Below are 20,764 nucleotides of genomic sequence, written 5' to 3' on the forward strand. Positions count from 1 at the left end.
CATTTAACTGATTGAACTTTTGTTAACTTGATTAACAAAATCAAGCTAAAAAACAAACAAAAAAAAAAAAACATTATGCCAGCTATATTGGTCAGCAATCTACCAGTACATTATTGGGACAAATCTGGCTCTGGTGTGATCGCGTCGCTTCAGATGCATCCGGAGGTGATTTATGGTCCGATTCGCTCGAGTTTTTCCACTGCTTCCTGAGGCTTTCCTGGAACGGCATGTTTCTCCAGGGGTTTACTGGATAATGCAGGAACTTTCAGGGACTTTCAAAGCGCTTCGGCCAGGATTTTTGCAGCAGTTGTGAAAAAATTGAGGATCATTTAGCTAAATCTCAAATCTTACAGCTCATGGTGAGAACATGATGATCCTGAAAAATCCTACAGCAGGAATATGTTCACCATACACTGTTAAATATTAAACTATAGATAGTATAGGTTCAAAACAGTGTCATTTTTGTGTACATCATGCATATATGCCTACACTATTGTTTAAGATGTTAAAGTAAAAAACATATGAACCAGCCCAGAGAACATAAACCACTAGGACAGTGTATTAAGTGTTTATAGTTTTATTGCATCATTTTAAAGGAATAGTGCACACAAACATGAAAATGTGCTGAGAAACATCCTCATCCTCAGTTCGTTTCTTCATCAGGTTTGTAGAAATGCAGCACTGCATCAGTGTCTCATCAATGGATGCTCAGCAGTGAATGGGTGCCGTCAGAATGAGAGTCTGATAAAAACATCACAATAATCCACAGCACTCCAGTCCATCAGTGAACATCTGGAGAAGACAAAACCTGAAACACATCCAGCATTAAGACATTCACAATCTCAAGCTGTCACTTTCCTTTAAAGTATGAGTTAATAATCTATAACAACCCTCCAAATCTGATGAAGAAACAAAATCATATTTTGGATGGCCTGAGGGTGAGGTTATTTTCTTTTTGGGGTGAACTATTAAATATTGCTATTTAGAGTTGATTTATTTTTACCTCATGATTTTCAGTTAGTTATTGTACTGCTGCAGGTTTAAAATGATTTAATAAAGCTGCATTGCAACATTTCTAATGTTTGTATTTCTTCTAATTTATTTGTTACTTACAGTAACTTTAGTTCAAATCAACAAAAAAAGCTTCTAATATTTTTAGTGTCAGTTAGATTTTAACCAGAGTCTGGACTCCGCACAAGAACGGGACGCTGGAAGATCGTCAGAGGAAAGCAGCCGGATCCGGATCAGGTGCCATCTGCTGCCTCTCCAGCTCACTAAATTACAATAAAGAGAGATCTGATGCGAAGATCTCCCTCGAGTAGAAACTAATTATGATCTTAACAGACGTCTTCTTACCTAAACGACTTCAAATAATACACACAAAACACATAAGCGGCCAATTATCGGGACAGGTAGCTGAGAGACAGAGACTCAGAGGAACGTTTCAGGAGACTCGACGGAGGCCGTGTTTCATCCGACCATCAGCTCTGTCCCAGATGTTTTTCCTGAAACACATATGAGTCAATTACTGACCTGCAGTCAGATGAGACATGCTGATGAGACTGAGAGAGATGTCTTAGCATTGATGGTGTTTTCATGTAATGAGAATCTGCTGTGCCGATGGACACGAGAAGGTCCTTAACACCTGGAGATCTCCGTAGCTGGAGTCAGATCCCAGAGGTACGAGATGCCATTGGATGGGATGAATCTCTGGAAGAGCAAGGTGCTAGCATTAGCATGTTGAGCTAGACACACACAGCAGACTGAGAGAGATTAGCTAGGGCCCAAAAGAGAGATTAAAGGAGAAAATAAAGTAACTCACTCGCTCTTTCGATCAAACTGGCTCCTTTGAGAAATATTGATTCTCACAAAAATCTCAAAGCTGAACCATTAGCAATAAACTCCTGAAAACTCTCTTAACCAAGAGGATCACGGCATGACAGAAAGATCTTTCAGATGAGAAGATAAATGCAGGATGAGGATTGTTACCAGCACATCTGCATCGTGTTGTAAAGCTGTGCTTTGTAATGTTTCTTCTCTCAGAACTAACTTTGACAGAGGACGGACATAAGAACATAAACTCAGCAGAGCAAAGCTACAGCCGACCGAGACAAATCTGCCGGAAACAACAGAGGAAGCTGTGCTTGTGTGGAGAAGAGAGCGATGCGCGGCAGAGATCAGCAGAACACCGGCTAATAAACACAGAAACTACACTTAGATCACAATCAATAACACTTCACTCCTGAGGATCTGAACCTGCACCTGCTATCTATCATCTATCTATCTATCTATCTATCTATCTATCTATCTATCTATCTATCTATCTATCTATCTATCTATCTATCTATCATCTATCTATCTATCTATCTATCTATCTATCTATCTATCATATATCTATCTATCTATCTATCATCTATCTATCTATCTATCTATCTATCTATCTATCTATCTATCTATCTATCTATCTATCTATCTATCTATCTATCCATCCATCCATCCATCCATCCATCTATCCATCTATCTATCTATCCATCTATCCGTCGGTCCGTCTGTCTCTGTCTCACATCTGAATTGCAGATCTCGTATCGCTCGTTGGGTTTGAACGTCTCAGAGCAGTCCGCTTCTCCCTGTTAACTAATTGGGGAGCTGTTGAGACGATCTGACGGATAAACAGACGGAGACGAGGAGGACATGAAAAGAAAACCAGAGAAGCAGCAGCAGAGCAGGAAATAAAACAGACAGTGTGTGTGTGTGTGTGTGTGTGGGACAAATGAAGGTGAATGTTTATGAAGTGACTTTATTCAGATGTTTCTCTGAAGTTGAGCGAGTCGTTGAGACGCAGCCGCTGTCCTCATCGCTTGTGTTTTCAGTGTTTTCAAGGTCACTGATATGATTTCCTCTCTAACGCTGTTGTCTTTGTCTATTACTTTCAAATCAGGTTGTTTCTGCACCTGCTGGTGAAGGCACAGTGTGAAATGCCTGTTTTACTGAAAGCCCACACAACAGATTGACCAACAATGACACTCGATTTACAGCTCGAGTCTGAACAGGACACTCCAATCAGCTCTGGCCATTTACTGAGTCGCAGGACAGTGTCTGTACGGACGAAGAAGTCTGATGTTTTTGACATCGTACACAGCTATTACGTCCACTTTAATTTCCTCCTTGGCCTGAAGTAAAATCATTTTCACTAATATTCATCTACAGAGTGCATTGGGTTGTCTTATTGAAGTCTTTTGATTGTGGGTCATTCCTCTCCTGCAGAACCTTTCAAACTGGTTTAAAAATGAGTAGCCAATGCAAGTGTTATATTGTAAGCAAGTATTTCCATAAAAAAGGTTTATCAGACCTTCAGAAATCTGCTCTAGCCAAGCTCAGATACAAGTTCAAACTGATTTATGTTATTTGATCAAATAGTGACCACCAAACCTCCCAAAACTCAACCAATCTATCGATGTTTGTGCCGCAGTGTTCCCTCCAAAATGACATCACTTCCAGGAGATATAGATATAAACTAGAATTTTTGTGAACATCCAAAGGTGACTGAACAAAGACACAAACACACCAGTGAAGTGACCAGCGCTCTCTCTATCGGTCCTCTCGTCTGGAGGGGTTATATCTAGTTAAAGTGCTAACCAGCTGCTGCTAGAACTAACACAGCTCAGAGCCAAACATCACGATGTGAAGGAGACCTGCACTGTGTGGAAACAGCAGTTATGGTGATTTCTGTGTAAAACACTGCAATGTGCTGCTGGTGTGAATAACACATGGAACATATATATATATATATATATATATATATATATATATATATATATATATATATATATGACCCATAACAGGGTGCGGGCCTTTAGACACTTTTTATTATTAAAATGATGCTCTTGTCCTTAAATGTGAGATTTTGTGGAACGAACTGAAAGCTCATTGTAATGACATGTAAAACTCTTCAGAAAGTGAAATATGATCATGGTTTCTTCAGACTGTGTTCCTGCACTGATTACTGATGTTTAACAGAGAGAGGATTGTGAAGTAAAGGAGTTTCTGAAGGACTTTCATGAGGGTTTGAAACTCATTTCTTTGTCCACGTGAGCGTTAGTGATTTCCGAAAGTTTTCATCATTTCAATCTGTATTCATGCTGTGAATCTGTCTGTCGTCCGGCTGCAGAGCTGTCTCTGTGTGCGACAGACGGGAGTCAAATCTCTCCTCTATTTTTAGACCTGTTTAAATTCCAGGCGTAAAGCTGTGATTTGAATTTCATTACAAACAAACACACGTACAGTCACACACTCGCGCTTTATTTACATGACTTCAACATCTTCAAACCTTCAGCGTTGTGACTGCAGCTCGTCTGATGTACGACACACACGCACACGCACACACACACACACACACACACACACACACTCACACACACACACACACACACACACACACACACACACACACACTCACACACACACACACACACACACACACACACACACACACACACACACACACTCACACACACACACACACACACACACACACACACACACACACACACACACACACACACACACACACACACACACACACACACACACACACACTCACACACACACACACACACACACACACACACACACACACACACACACACGCACTCACACACACACACACACACACACACACTGTCTGAGAGTGTGGTTAGTTATTGAGTTGCAGCTCTGAAAGATAATGGTGTTCTTGAGTGAAATTCTGCTGGAAACAGGAAAAGCTCTGGAGACACAGAATATATTACACTCTCAAAATAGAGCCTTAATAAGAACATAAACAGCATTCACACACACACACACACACACACACACTCACAGTGAGCTGCTGAAGGCCGAACGTTTCAGCTTCTTTCAGGGTTTACAGACAGTGTGTGAGACGGGTGACACGGCTCAGGTTTGATGTTTCTCCCAGAACATCGCCGTGAGCCGCAGAGACGTTTGTCTTTTAAAGCAAGTCTTTTCCATCTGTCTGTAATGTTTTCAGTGTGTGTGTGTGTGTGTGTGTGTTTGAGCGAGTGTGTTGGTTTATCTGATGATGTAATCTTGAAGTTCATGTCAGTAACAGAGAGCTCATTTCAGTGCACGAGAACTACTACTCCCATGATGCTCTTGGGGCTGCAGCGATCTGTATGTATGTGTGTGTGTGTGTGTGTGTGTGTCTGGGACAGTGTCTGTGTCATTACCGGTTGAACAGTGCACACTAGCGGCGCGTCTGTGAATCTTTCACACAGTCTCTTCATTCTCTCGTTTCATCTGCTCTTTCACACGCCCCGCTCTTTAATTCATCTTTTCCCTCTTTTTATGGAGACCATTATTTCCATTTTTGGCCGTATTTCCTCCAGCTGTCTCTCTCTCTCTGTCTGTCGTTCTGTGGTAGATTTATGAATATTGCTCTTTTCTCCTCCCCTGCTGTCTGCCCCACTTAAACACAGCGAGAGATCACCGAATTAATTCACTTACAATGAGCTGTGTGTGTGTGTGTGTGTGTGTGTGTGTGTGTGTGTGTGTTTGAGGGCATAGTGGAGCTCTACCACATTTGCATGACCTAAAAATGCCTTTCTACTATTTTAATCCTATTCATCCTTGAATAAATAACGATAGACAGAACACAGAACAATAGAACTAATAGATACAGAGAAAGGTAGATAATGCAGATAGACAGATGAACACTGAGCGTGTGAGATCTCAGCAGTGATTGAAGCTTTAGCGTATCAGCAGTCGTCCTCATCACACTGAGTCCCGTGAGATCGTCCCACACGCTCGCTGTCACCTGCTCTCAATTTCATCTCAAATAAACATCCAGCAGACTCTTAACACACTCACACTAAATATAGACACAGGGAGACGCAGCTATGATCCGAACACACACACACACACACACACACACACACACACACACTGCTGCTGCTGAAAACTCTGGAAATGTAGTTAAATTACAGAGACACCATGTAAATGTATAACACGTCTCCTGTGAATAATGACTCTGTGTGGATGTCTGAATTAATACAGAACACGTTAATTAACCAAGAGCTTTTCAACAGTCAGGAACCGTCACGGCAGGGACCAGACAGCCGTAGGACACTCAGACAGCTGTTTCTGAAGACAGACCGACAGGAAGAGAGAGAGAAGGACGGTTAGGAATGATTCAGTGATAGAAACGCTTTCCTGTTGGTTCGTTTGTGCTCTGCTCGTTTGAGAAATAGTGAGCTTCGCTCTCACAGTGCTCTGACAGAATGGTGTCAAACCTGTGTGTGTGTGTGTGTGTGCGCGCAGGCAGGTATTCAAACACACACACACACACACACACTGCAGGGCACTGTTTGTGAGGCTGCAAGCTCAAACTCTTCAGCACAGAGCTGTTAATTAGCAGCAGGGCCAAAATTAGCACACAAAAGTGAAGCGTTTGAGGACAGAACTGATTCCCCACCAAACAGTTCCCACTCAACACAGAGATCTAAAGAGAAAAAACTGCTCCATGTGTTGTACTACTCAAAAAGTGAGTATCTACAAAAATTAACCAGATGCGAGGTGTTTCTGGTCAAAGACAAAACATCTTCGAAAGACTTCTTCAGATTACAGAGCACTTATTACACTTCTCTACACTGCATTACAAATAAAAACCCTACAGAGACAGTACTATGGTTCAGTGGTGTATCAGCATATCACTGCATCACTGATGAAATAATGCCAAGGAAATGTAATCTTCCCTACTACTATTTTAATCAATCATTCTCTTTTTAGAAGTCTGTATGACTTAAAATTAGAAATCCCTCACCTATCCTGGCCATTCAGTGACCTTTGAGTCTGTCCAAGATGTCTGGCTTCAAATAGATACCACTTTGTTTATATAAATGCACAAAAATCAGATCTTACAGTGGTAAATGATGATGTGCCACAAGGCTCAGTATTAGGTCCTTTACTTTTTTTGTTGTTCATGCTCGCTTTGGGTAATTTCATTAGGGATGTGTGGAATTCAATTATATATATATTGTTCTCATACAGTTGCGCTCATACATTTCTATATGCTATCTGTCAAATTTGTGGAAACTGACAGTATTGCACATCGTATGATCAAGAAAATGAAAACCGTTGGCACAATTAGGTGCACTGTAATTTATCTTTTATTAGTTCAGCATCAAGTGCAGTGTCATCAGTGCAATTCAGACTCACACTCATGCATTAAGCTAGTCATTTGACTCTGATTATAAAGAACAATATAGCCAGTCTATTTCTTTCATCAAGCGTGATGTGTACATTTACCTGATTTTGAGGCCACTGACATGACTCCAGATGGAAGTGGAAGGAAATTAGACAGGAATCCGTTAGCATGGCCGATTTAACTCTAAATCTTTAAACTCATCATGCAAACTAATTAATGAGGTTTCTTAGGGGTGGTGCGAAAGGCCTTTTTTTCATGCTAATGAAAGGACTGTGAATAACACAGAGAGGAGAAACTTTGATCTGAAGAGTAAACAGAACCATCCACATAATTAGCAGTGACTCTAAATAAAACGCTAGGCTCCAGGGACTGACATGAGAAAACTGAACGAGAGTGTGGAAAGGAATTTTTTTAATGCTGTTTTATTGCATCGTCCTTGGAGAGTAATTGCTCAGGTCTGACAGTGTGTGGAGCTCCTGAATCTAATCGGTCAATCAATCATCCAGTCAATCATCAGTTGTCATGTGGCTAGACAAACTACTGTAATGAAGCACACAGAGGCCTGATTACACCTGGTCACATGAGACAGATTGCTGTTTACACATTCGGCTAGCACAGTTAATATGATGTGAAAAAATGAAAAAAGAGACCTGAGGGATGGATGTACAGTTGGGAAGAAAACGCAAAGATTCATGGGATGTGGTTATTTGATAAGATTAGGACATGATTCAGCTTTGATGAGAATGAGCGCAAAAAAAAAAAAAAAAAAAAAAAAACAGCACACCAGCAAGTCAAAATATAACATACGCCAAGCCAAATGTAAGTAAAAACTGGCTTTGGCACGTAAAATATAAAAGAATGAGGAACTGCAACATAACATGTAGTTTAAAGGTATAGTTCAGCCAAAAATAAAAATTCTGGCATTAATTATCCCCCATCAAATCTGTAAGACCTTTGTCCAACTTCACAAATTGGGATATCTTTTATGAAATCCGAGAACTTTCTGACCCTGCACAGACAGCAATGCAACGACCATGTTCAAGCCCTAGAAAAGAAGTAAGGACATCAAAATCAGTGGTTCCACAGTAGTTTTATGAAGCTACGAGAAAAAAATGCATGCGCAAAGTAACCAAAATAAAAACTTTATTTAACAATGTCTTCTGTTCTGTGTCAATCCAGAATAAATACTTTGACAATTTAATGATAGAATGTTAATTTTTGGATGAATGATCCATTTAAATTGATCTATCAGAATGGTTATCTTACTGGTGAAAATATCTGTCTTCTAAAGAAAACTTCTGGAACTTGCAATTGTTTTTTTTTTTTTTATAAAATAATAATAATAATAATAATAATAATAATAATGAATTATTTTATTTGTAAGATAAGTTGCAATTACCTGTATTGTTTTTCATTCCAATTCAGAAACAGTTTTCCATATTGACTTTAACATCAGTGAATAATTTAACATCAGATGTGACGAATGTTTTTGTACCCCATTTACACATGTACTTTGTGCTGAACACTTGTGATTGGACCACCACAAATCTAGAAACAAAGCAAAATCGAGACGTATCCAGCACATCATGAACTCCAAACAGAAAAAAAAGAAATTCATACACTACCAATAGGGAACAAACAGTTTGAATTCTGAAACGTAACCCATTTCTGTTGTTTTGCTCTTGTCTTCCAGGTGAGATTCTGAGGGGTTTTATTCTTTCATTCCTCTGGCCGGAGACAGCTCAGATGACGAGGGCTTCATGAATGGTAAGACCAAATGCAGCTGTGATTTACAAAACTTGAAACAATTTAAAATGTAAAAATAAATAAACAGATAATTATAATTAAATACTTTCTGATCTCTCCCTAGTCTCGTTTGTGTCCTTTTAAATCTGCTTCAGCAGTTTGCAGCCTGTCAAGCCAACAGTACCCTATGTTAGATGGTTGTTTGGCATGAACTAATATTGCAGTGATTCTGTCAACTGCAAAATGGTTAAAAAGAAAGTTGGGCGTAATGGGTTCGAAATATAAGGCTTATTAAACCTAATCTGGTGGCTACAGTGACCTCGGAATAAGAGAGAAACAGACTAATATCAGCGTAGATGCCATTCTTCTAATGATGTAGCAAGTACATCGGGTGTTATGGGAAGTGTTTCAGGTTCCGATTTACCTTAATGCAGCCTAAAAATCCTTTAATGGATTTGAATTAGTGGTGGGCATAGATTATTATTATTTTTTTTTTTATCTAGATTAATCTCACTGTGATCTTGAAATTAATCTATATTAATTTAGATTAATCTAGATTAAAATGGCTCATTCAAATTCTGCTGAAGGCATTCAGAATATGCGTGTTACCCAAATAGTCTTTGAGAAGGGGTTTATAAAGCTAGGTGGTGCATTAGAAAAGGGGCACATCTCCTGTTTTCGAAAATTTATGTAAACTAATTCCACATATTGTGTATGTATTTGTCGGCACAAGAGCAAAAATAAGCAAATTCGATGTTGAAGTGTTTTGAGACGCCTTTCTCTGCGTGAGCCCTGAACACCAGATCACCGCGAGTACTGAATTGGGCTCTTTCACATCTTGTTGTTTGTTCAAACTGCGATTTGTATTTGTTAGTTCAGATGCAGGAGGGACTTCGAGGAGAACTTCGCTGAAGAGAGCTCGGTTCAGTGTCGAATAGATTAAGCGATAAGAGTCTCGTGTTAACACAGCATGTTAACGCCGATAACGGTCCACCACTAATTTGAATATTAGAAATATTTTAGTGTTTTATGTGTAAACCAGGTTAAAGAGATGGGTCTTTAATCTAGATTTTAACTGCAAGAGTGTGTCTGCCTCCCGAACAATGTTAGGTAGGTTATTCCAGAGTTTAGGAGCCAAATAGGAAAAGGATCTGCTGCCCGCAGTTTATTTAGATTTTCTAGGTTTTATCAAATTGCCTGAGTTTTGAGAACGTAGCGGACGTAGAGCATTATAATGTAACAAGAGCTCATTCAAATACTGAGGTGCTAAACCATTCAGGGCCCGGTTCCCTGATAACGCTCACTCTTAGCGCGCTAAGAAGACCTCGAAAGATATATCTTACCAAAGTTGTTTATGTTCCTAAGTGTGTTCCCCAAAGTGTCCCTCCTCTGTCAGAGACCCCTCATCAAGGAGCCTGGTTTCACTCAGGGCAGCATTGTTGATATCATATCGGTGCAGCTCGGCTGCAACCAGGGCTGTTCTTCTATGGGGTCTTTCAGACCTGCCATAGGAGTCCAGGAGAGTTCTTATGTTCCATGTTTCCAGTTTAAGGTTGTAGGATTTGTTTCTTTATTTCGACCGCAGAAGTGGAATGACCCGACAGGTGCGGTATCCTGTCCAGGTATGAGTTGAGTGGGCATTTTTTAGGCCACCTTTTCTACACCCTTCCTCAACTTGAGGTGAGCAGTGCGGTCCCTTAATAGGGCTGCTCAGTCACACTGGGGTCTGCCGAGAACAGCTGCCACTCAACCCCAGCTGTTAGCGACCAATACTCTGTGTACCGCTGATGTGCAGATCTCTGACTAAGAGCTTCCAGCCTATTCAAACCTGCCCCCGTCGTCAGACACCCCATCGCCACCAGATTTCAACCAGATGTAGATCCAGGTAATGTTCACCGTGGTCACAGGTGGAAACCTGCGCTTTTAATTTTTAAAGTGCTTTAGAGGGTGCGCACTCTTCAGTAGCACTGTCTTCACCATGATGAGGTAGGTCTGGTGGCATGGGTAAGCCCAGGACGACCAGCTCCCCATCCTGGCTGCAGGAGGCTGCCAGGACCCATCTCTGTTTAGGCCTGCCTATTGTGCACCACCAGCGCATTGCTTTTCTGTTGGGGTGTGCTCCCTTAGCCTTGCCTCGAGATGCTAACCCACAAGGCAGTGGGGCTATTTACCCATAGCTGGGGCAGTGGTTGACGGGCGTCAGGGCATGTCCACCATGTGGTGGTCCTGCACACCACATCTCTGGGGCCCACTGTTGCTCCGAGATTCCCTGCAGTTCAGCCTGGGACTGCGAGGTACCCAGTTACAATGTGTGGCCATGAAGAGGCACTACAAAAGTCTTGGTGGTGGAGAGGCTGTGTACTGGCGGAGGAGACTTACGCACTCGGCTCCTCTTTTCACCCCTATTAGGGGGCTAGCCAGCGGCGGTAGCTAAAAAGCATGCACTAACTACAAACACCTCCAAACTCCACACTACTGCACTAGACATTTCACATACACCCTGTGCCAGGAAAGCACACACAAACACACACACACACACACGCACACACACACACGCACGCACGCACACACACACACACACACACACACACACACACACACACACACACACACACACACACACACACACACACATATATATATATATATATATATATATATATATACGGTACAGACAAAAAGTTTGGACACACCTTCTCATTCAAAGAGTTTTCTTTATTTTCATGACTATGAAAATTGTAGATTCACACTGAAGGCATCAAGGGCTATTTGAGCAAGAAGGAGAGTGATGATGACCTGGCCTCCAACAGTCACCAGACCTGAACCCAATCCAGATGGTTTAGGGGTGAGCTGCACCACAGACAGAAGACAGAAGGGCCAACAAGTGCTAAGCATCTCTCGGGGAACTCCTTCAAGACTGTTGAAGACCATTTCAGGTGACTACCTCTTGAATCTCATCAAGAGAATGCAGAGTGTTGAAGAACCTACAATATGACATATTTTCAGTTGTTTCACACTTTTTTGTTATGTATATAATTCCACATGTGTTAATTCATAGTTTTGATGCCTTCAGTGTGAATCTACAATTTTTATAATCATGAAAATAAAGAAAACTCTTTGACTGAGAAGGTGTGTCCAAACTTTTGGTCTGTACTATATATATATATATACAACAATGACGTGCTGTTATATATATTATATATATATAAATATATATATATATATATATATATATATATATATATATATATATATATATATATATATATATATATATATATATATATAAAACCCAGACAGATACTTTCCTTATTATTATTTTTAGGTTATTTGTATAACCCTGTGAACCTAATGTTTATTAAAAGGTACTTGAAAAATACTTGAAATTTGAAAAGACAGTCTGTATGAAAATAGCTTATAGGGTTAGGGTATAAAACTATTATATTTATTATATATATATATATATATATATATATATATATATATATATATATATATATATATATATATATATATATATATATATATATATATATATAATATATATAACAGCACGTCATTGTTGCTTAGCAAAGACAGACGCCTCAGGGGCGCTTCTGCCCGAGCGCTTTGGAAAGAAGAAAGACACGCCTAGCGTTTTCCACGTGTTTTTAGGCGCGATATGTGAACGGCCCCTAAGGCGCTCGCTCACTCAGCACGCGCTGAAGGCTTGTTGCAAAATGTCTAATGCATTTAATAGACCAGAAATAGAAGATCCTCCAATTACCAACAGGTTTTTTTTTTTTTTTTTTGTCTTTTCCCAGATACTGACACACCAAGGTGATGTCGGCGTAAATGAGTTGACATGTTTCAAGTATTCATCCAAAGTGCACCCAAACACCAGACCTGTTGGTTATTGGAGGATCTTCTATTTTTGGTCTGTTAAACTCATTGGCCATTCTCCAACAAGCCTTCAGCGCGTACTGAGTGAGCGAGCGCCTGACTGAGTAGCCTAACATCAACATATAAGTTGGTGTTTTTTCTTCTTCGGGGGTGTCAGGGGCGTTGCCTGTTACGTCGTTTGGGTTATTGGGCTACCTTGTTGAACGCATATCATTATATTTCACTTTTTTTTTCAAATATAATTAATTAGTTCAACGAACCGTTCGGTACATAATGCGTACCGCGTACCGAACCGAAAGCCTCGTACCGAACGGTTCAATACGAATACGCGTATCGTTACACCCCTAATATATATATATATATATATATATATATATATATATATATATATATATATATATATATATATATATATATATATAATCAGTTTAAATACAGAGCCACTTTCAAGAGTACACAAGATCTTGCAATATTAAACTTGACAATAAAACTTGAAGTGATAACCAGTCTTATAATATCAGTATGAAGTTGAATTTGTAGTAAAATCTTTGATAGTGCTTGCATTATATTGTCAATTATTGCATGTGATGTTTGTTTGGGCTTCATTTGGGAATGCATGTAAAGTCTGATGTGTTTCACTGTTGTCATATAAAAGCATAAAATGCATCTCCATCAAAGCAACTCTATCCATGAACTCCTTCAATATGCTGTGAGTTTGGCTTGCATAATGTTCATCTGGGAAAACAGTGTCATTATTTCACTATATTTGTAACATAGGCCTAAATCATTTAAAAACCTATGCCAACACAGGAGAATACATCAACATATTTCTAAATATGCTATCTGATGTACATCCTGATTTCAAAATGAGATTCAAAACCTTGCTCTGAGTTTGCATGTGGCCAAATATTAAAATAGAATGGATTTAAATGTTGTTGAATCACACTGTAAGGTGAAATATTGCCAGGCCGTTTGCGCCCTCTGCAGGAATATCTTATAAAACAATGCACTTAGGATGGTTACTTTCATATTGTGTATAGTCATGTTATATTGTTCAATAAAACATTCAACCATTCAAAAAGTTGTATTATTATAATACTAGGTAATTACTGTACATGTACATGTTTTTATACTTTATTTGAACCAGCTATTGCATCACCGTTAATATATAAATAAAATCATACTAAAGCTTGTTTATTTATTTTGTATTTTTGTGGTCTTGGGTCTATTTTTAATTACCAATTATTATTATTATTATTATTATTATTATTATTATTAATAATAATAATAATAATAATAATAATAATAATAATAATAATCAGATTACTCAATAGTGAAAATAATCAGTAGCTTACCAAAATAATTGTAGATTAAAAGAATGCATTGTTTTGCATTTTATGATTAAAATACAAATATTTTGTCAAAGAAAATCTCTTAAAAATAGTTTTTAAAAAAATTGCTTTGTTCTAGTGAACCAAGTATCCATGTTTTATCTCATTTCATGATCTACTGTAAGTGTATTATCACTCTTCTAGTGTCTATGAGCTTGATATAGCTCAGATTTGTTTTGTTTGTATGTGTGTATGGTATAACTTTCGTTCTTAAGGACAATGAGATATTCATGACATACAAAATCAGTTTGAATAAAAAAAGCAATAACTTTGCCAAAGTATCCTTTCAAATAGTGAAGTTGCCACAGTCATTGCATGCTTTGCATGAGCTGCACTTTATTTGTACCATTTTGTTTAATTTGTTTATTTATTAGAATTTGAAAGATAATAATGATATTGGCTTTACATGCAGAGAGTAGACAAAGCCAGGATTTGGCTATAGTTCAATTAGGACATGTGCCTTAGGAAATAAACCCTAACCCTAACCCAAAAAATAACATTAAGAAAACTTTCCTCGTTAGTCAAAAACAAACCTTAACAAAATAACATTCTGGGAATCAAAAACTAACCTTCTAGGAATATTCTGGGAAACAAAATGTGTTAGCAGTTTTCATATTTATACATAGTAAAATGTAGATCATTTGCACAGAATATATAAGGTTGAGGCCTGTTTGGTTTATGGTTGTTTGGTTGTTGGGTGACGGGAAACACTCACTGCAGACAGGAATTGGACAGATGTTGAAATGAATGGAGAAACAGACAGATAAATGACTCAGAGATAAGACAGAGACGTGTGTGTGTGTGTGTGTGTGACGATCTCTGTGTCCCGCAGGTGTGGTCCGGCTCGGAGTGTGTTCTGAGTCTTGGTTCAGGGATCCAGATGGAACCAGCGTAAATCGAGCTGGTGAGTCTAGGCAACAAACACACAGATTCACGTCTGATTCACGCAAACACTGCTCTAGAGTCAGTCAAGAGTCATTTCATTACATCTGAGAGTCAGTTTGGTGCTCTTCAGCTGCAACAAGGCTGTTCTCAAGTGCAGTATAGACCTTGATACTGAATGAACACACTCTCTCTCACACACACGCACACACACACACACACTCTCTCTTTCTCTCACACACACACACACACACACACTCTCTCTCTCTCTCACACACACACACACACACACTCTCTCTCTCTCTCTCTCACACACACACACACACACACACACACATTTGTTTTTGTGTAAAGTGTGTTCATCCCATAGGTGTAATGGTTTTTATTCTGTAGAAACTGTATATTCTATGTCCCTTCACCAACCCTACACCTAACCCTAACCCTCACAGGAAACTTTGTGCATTTTTACTTTCTCAAAAAAACTCATTCTGTATGATTTATAAGTGTTTTGAAAAATGGGGACATGGGTTATGTCCTCATAAGTCACCCTCTCCTTGTAATACCTGTGTCATACCCATGACATTATACTCACACACACACACACGCGCGCGCACACACACACACACACACTCTCTCTCTCTCTCTCTCTCTCTCTCTCTCTCTCTCTCTCTCTTTCTTTCTCTCTCTCACACACACACACACACACTCTCTCTCTCTCTCTTTCTCTCTCTCTCTCTCTCTCACACACACACACACACACACAACTTACCTTTCTTGTGAAATATAAAATCATTAATAATATTATAGAGCTCATGATCTTTGCTCTTCTGTAGACTAACCCTCAAACACACCTTTCTGCATTTCTATATTTTCATTAAGAGTGCATATTACATTCATTTTGATTTGGTTTTGATAAAAGCTCAGTGTGAAGGTGATAGTCCTGCTGAGGTGTTATAGTACAACTGTCATCATGAGCTCCACCAGCAGATGTCAGTGTAACACCACAGAACACACACACACACACACACACACACACACACACACACACACACACACACACACACACACACACACACACTGAGATGAGACTGAAATCTGCTCATGAAGAGCATCATGAAGAGCAGCACTGTTTCAGTCTACAGTGTGTACTGCGCAGTGTTCAGTGAGCGACTGATGCAATCTGAACACAACCCGCGTCCTTCACCTTCTAGAAAATGGTATTTTATTCTGATTATTATTACTGATTTTTATTTTTTATATGTATCTAAATAAGGTCCAGATTATCCCTAAATTGATGTTACAAAACACTTGTAAAGTAACTTTTAATGCCATTAAAATGTTATAAATACAGTGTAAATGATGAATGTTATAATGCTTTTCTTTTGTAGCTGACATCATTAAATGTAGCAAGGCAATAAAGCATAAATAAGGAAGCAAGTATTCAAGGCCAGCGGATGTGATCGCTGTTAGAGACAGATATACAGCGCTGTACAGTGCACATTTAGAGCTTGTGTTACTGGAAATCAAACCCATACCTTGGTGTTGCTAGTGGCTTGCTCTACTGAGCTATATAAAATTAATCAATCAATCAACCCAATAAAATAAATCAACATAACAGCAGTCGATTATCTGATTATTAAATAATAATGACCAGAACGTGATCTACAGTAGCACATGATCTGCATGGACTATAGATCTGTAGCAGTAGTGGTGGTCCTTCAGTCAGTGTTAGTGTGTGTTCTGCAGGCTCTCCAGCAGGGGGCAGTCTGATCACGCTCACTTTATCTGCTGGTTGTGGTCTGATTCCTGGACAGGGATTTGAGAAAGCCAGTCTCTCTCCAGTCGTCATCCTCGCTTCTGTAAACACACAGAAAACCGTTCCTGTGCCATCTGTGACTGTCAGTGCTTTCCCAGAGTTCTCTCCTCCTCTTCAGAAAGCCTCTGTCTGCCGGACTGGTTTTTCTCTCTTTTATCATTGTTTTGGACTCAGTTTTGTTGTGGGGTTGTGTTTTGTCTGATCATTGTCTCTGATGCAATCGCATGCAAACGTTGCTCCTAGGGTGTAGATGACACACACACACACACGCACACACACGTATGATCTGTGGTAGGTTTAGGACTGAAGTCTTTCCATGAACAATGACAACAGCCAGATTTTGTGTGCTGCTGGTTTTAGGTGTCTTCTCACTGTCTGGTGTGGAAAGCAGCTCTGCGATGTGCCGATGTTTCGAACTTATTCAAATGACTATGAGCAATAATAATACTGATGCTTGAATTCGTAAACACCCTGAAAATGAATAATGATATGTAATTATCCTTGGCTTTTTGGCACCGACTGACTCTGAACATGAATGCATGTACTGATGACACACATACGAGCTCTAGCTTCATCACACTGTGTGTGTTTGTTCGTATCAGATGTGAGAATCAGTCCCTCATTGTGGCATCAGAATAGAGCTGATTAGGTGCCACTCTCTGGAGAGAGGAGCATTATGGGATACAAACAGTAGAGAGACCGGGGACAGAACACACAGTCAAACAGACCCTCATGGTTGCTAACGTGTCTAAATCAGGACATGACATGGATTTTTATTGATTTTATATGAAGCTAAGTACCGTATTTTCCGGACTATAAGTCACACTTTTTTTTCATAGTTTGGCTGGTCCTGCGACTTATAGTCAGGTGCGACTTATTTATCAAAATTCTGTCTGTCTGTCTATCTATCTATCTCTCTTTCTGTCTGTCTGTCTGTCTGTCTGTCTGTCTGTCTGTCTGTCTATCTATCTATCTATCTATCTATCTATCTATCTATCTATCATCCATCTATCTCTCTGTCTGTCTGTCTGTCTATCTATCTATCTATCTATCTATCTCTCTGTCTGTCTGTCTGTCTGTCTATCTATCTATCTCTCTGTCTGTCTGTCTGTCTGTCTGTCTATCTATCTATCTATCTATCTATCTCTATGTCTGTCTGTCTGTCTGTCTGTCTATCTATCTATCTATCTCTATGTCTGTCTGTCTATCTATCTATCTGTCTGTCTGTCTGTCTGTCTGTCTGTCTGTCTATCTATCTATCTATCTATCTATCTCTATGTCTGTCTGTCTATCTATCTATCTATCTGTCTGTCTGTCTGTCTGTCTATCTATCTATCTATCTATCTATCTCTATGTCTCTCTGTCTGTCTGTCTGTCTGTCTGTCTATCTATCTATCTATCTATCTATCTATCTATCTATCTATCTATCTATCTATCTCTCTGTCTGTCTGTCTGTCTGTCTGTCTGTCTATCTATCTCTATGTCTGTCTGTCTGTCTGTCTGTCTGTCTGACTGTCTGTCTGTCTGTCTGTCTGTCTGTCTGTCTCTCTATCTATCTATCTATCTATCTATCTATCTATCTATCTATCTATCTATCTATCTATCTATCTCTATGTCTGTCTGTCTGTCTGTCTGTCTGTCTGTCTGTCTGTCTATCTATCTATCTATCTATCTATCTATCTATCTATCTATCTATCTATCTATCTCTCTGTCTGTCTGTCTGTCTGTCTATCTATCTCTATCTACCCCCCCCCTCTCTCTCTCACTCACTCACTCTCCCCCCCCCACTCTCTCTCTCCCTCCCTCTCTCTCTCTCTGTGTCTCTCTCTCTCTCACTCCCCCCCCCCCCCTCTCTCTGTCTCTGTCGCCGTGGTGATAACAGCACCGAGCATCTCTTCACAGTTCGTAAACCTTCACCTTCAGCGGCTGACCTTTCCATAAATCCTGCGCTGTGCTCCAAACGCATGCAAATAACACAAGGCCTGTGTTTTTCTCAGTGACATTTTTATGGTGATCGGTTCATTCGTCCGGCATCAGTGTGCTGAGACAGAGATTCTAATGGATTCTAATGGATTTCTGGAGCAGAACAGAGTCGACCGGGACCCAGAGCGAACGACAGATCAGGGGAGAGAGAACAGCCACTTTCCTGCTGACGGAGCACTAATAAAATAAGAATGAAGGGATAGATAGATAGATAGATAGATAGATAGATAGATAGATAGATAGATAGATAGATAGATAGATAGATAGATAGATAGATAGATAGATAGATAGATGACCTTCTGTTGTGAGGTTGCTGCTGCAGAACGTGCTCTTCATTCCAAACACACCAGGAGCTGGGTGGCTCATGTTGTCCATAATGATCTGCAATTAAGACATCATTCCAGATCTAACCCAAACCTGTTATTTTGATGAGCTTCTGCTTTAGTTACCGTTTCCCAGAATACAACAGCAGAGAGCAAGAATATACATGGCATCATTTTAGTACAACCACTGAAGAAACTCAGAGTCAACAAAGTCATCTGAGAACTTACCTCATTGAGAAGCGTTCAGGACACATCTCATGACTGATGCTCTTTTCAACTGGGTCTGCAAGTGGTGAAGTGTAGGGGGTCTTAAGATCATGAGGATGGAGCTGTTGCCTGAGGAGCTCATATGTTGCTCAGCACACACAGTTCTGCCCAAGAGGCAGTCAGTGATCCAAGAGATCACAGCGGCATCCACCTGCATTAACCTAGTTATGTGAGGTGGAGGGTAATAAAAGCACATGAACCTCACAAAGCTGCCAGACCAGTGGGGAAAACAAGAGTAGCCTGTTCCAGGTCTGGAATTGTCCGATTCTCTGTATCTGTTAGGTCTTTGCATCAATGTGTTTGTAAACCAGGGCTGGCAACTTTGTCCTACAGAGTTCAGCTCCAGTTTGATCAAACACACCTGCGATAAATTAAATAAAATATAATAAAGTCTCAATGATTGCTTAAGACGTGTGTTTGATTAGGGTTTGAGCTCACCCCAGTGTACATTTTGAAACCAAACTTTGAAAGCACTGTATTATTTGGCGATACACAGCCCTAGTCTTCACAGTGTGATGGATCTGTAGTCGCCTGTAGACTCTCGTTGATATTGGATCCAGATAAAGTTTCCTAGAGCAGAGGGACTTGGGTTGAACGGGAAATGAAGCACTCGGCTAATCTCATCAGCACACCCTGGTAAAGCCTCCTCCATCTTAACCTGGTCAGCAGCGAATGTCAACTTGTTCTCAGATGTGTAGGCATGGTAGGCACCAGCTTGTGTTTAATAAGGGGCAAGGGTCTGTCCTAGATGTCTCACATCAGTTTAAAGTCCTTGCTCATGCCACTCCAAACATCCTTCAACTTATCCCTCAGCAATCATCCTTGGATACAAGTCTCTAATCTCCATTAACTTTTCCTTTAATTCCATTTCTACATGTTTAACCTGGTCCCCGGCTCCTTTGGACAGCAGCAGGAGGTACTCCATCCTCAGTCCTAATGGACACAGGTGGAGGCTTGCAGAATGATGCAAACTGGACAAAGATGTGCAGAATGGAGGCAGAGTGGTTGTAAGAGAAACATGTAAACTTGGCTTACATTGGTAAAAGGTCTTGCTTGTGTTGAGATTGTAGTTGTTGCGTCCTGCATGACTTCACAAGGTGAATCACGCTGTAAGAGGAAAGCAAACAGCCACTAAGATGGCAGATGAAATCTCTCAAAGCAGATGAAAAGGATGTTGCTCTTCAGTTGTAGTCATTTCAATGTTTGGTCTTTGCATACTTTTTTTATTTTTTATTGAGAACAATTTGTGCTTTCCTCTTAGTGCTGGTGGAAG

General features: G+C 39.9%; 3 protein-coding genes across 37 annotated transcripts in view; 1 reads left to right on the forward strand and 2 right to left on the reverse strand.

Moving 5' to 3' along the window:
• Positions 1-20,764, reverse strand: part of LOC127962387 (histone H2B) — a 966,021-nt gene that overhangs the window by 427,349 nt on the left and 517,908 nt on the right. The window lies entirely within an intron of this gene.
• The window catches only part of LOC127962369 (histone H3-like), a 931,300-nt gene that overhangs the window by 425,901 nt on the left and 484,635 nt on the right, over positions 1-20,764 (reverse strand). The window lies entirely within an intron of this gene.
• The window catches only part of LOC127962334 (receptor-type tyrosine-protein phosphatase delta-like), a 398,656-nt gene that overhangs the window by 124,202 nt on the left and 253,690 nt on the right, over positions 1-20,764 (forward strand). For all 34 annotated transcript variants that reach the window (XM_052561877.1, XM_052561880.1, XM_052561892.1 and 31 more), the window contains exons 4-5: positions 8,895-8,968; positions 15,053-15,124. The gene's annotated coding sequence lies outside the window, so the exon portion shown is untranslated. The remainder of the gene's footprint in view (positions 1-8,894; positions 8,969-15,052; positions 15,125-20,764) is intronic.

The sequence above is a fragment of the Carassius gibelio genome, chromosome B7, assembly GCF_023724105.1.
Source record: "Carassius gibelio isolate Cgi1373 ecotype wild population from Czech Republic chromosome B7, carGib1.2-hapl.c, whole genome shotgun sequence".
NCBI lineage: Eukaryota > Metazoa > Chordata > Actinopteri > Cypriniformes > Cyprinidae > Carassius > Carassius gibelio.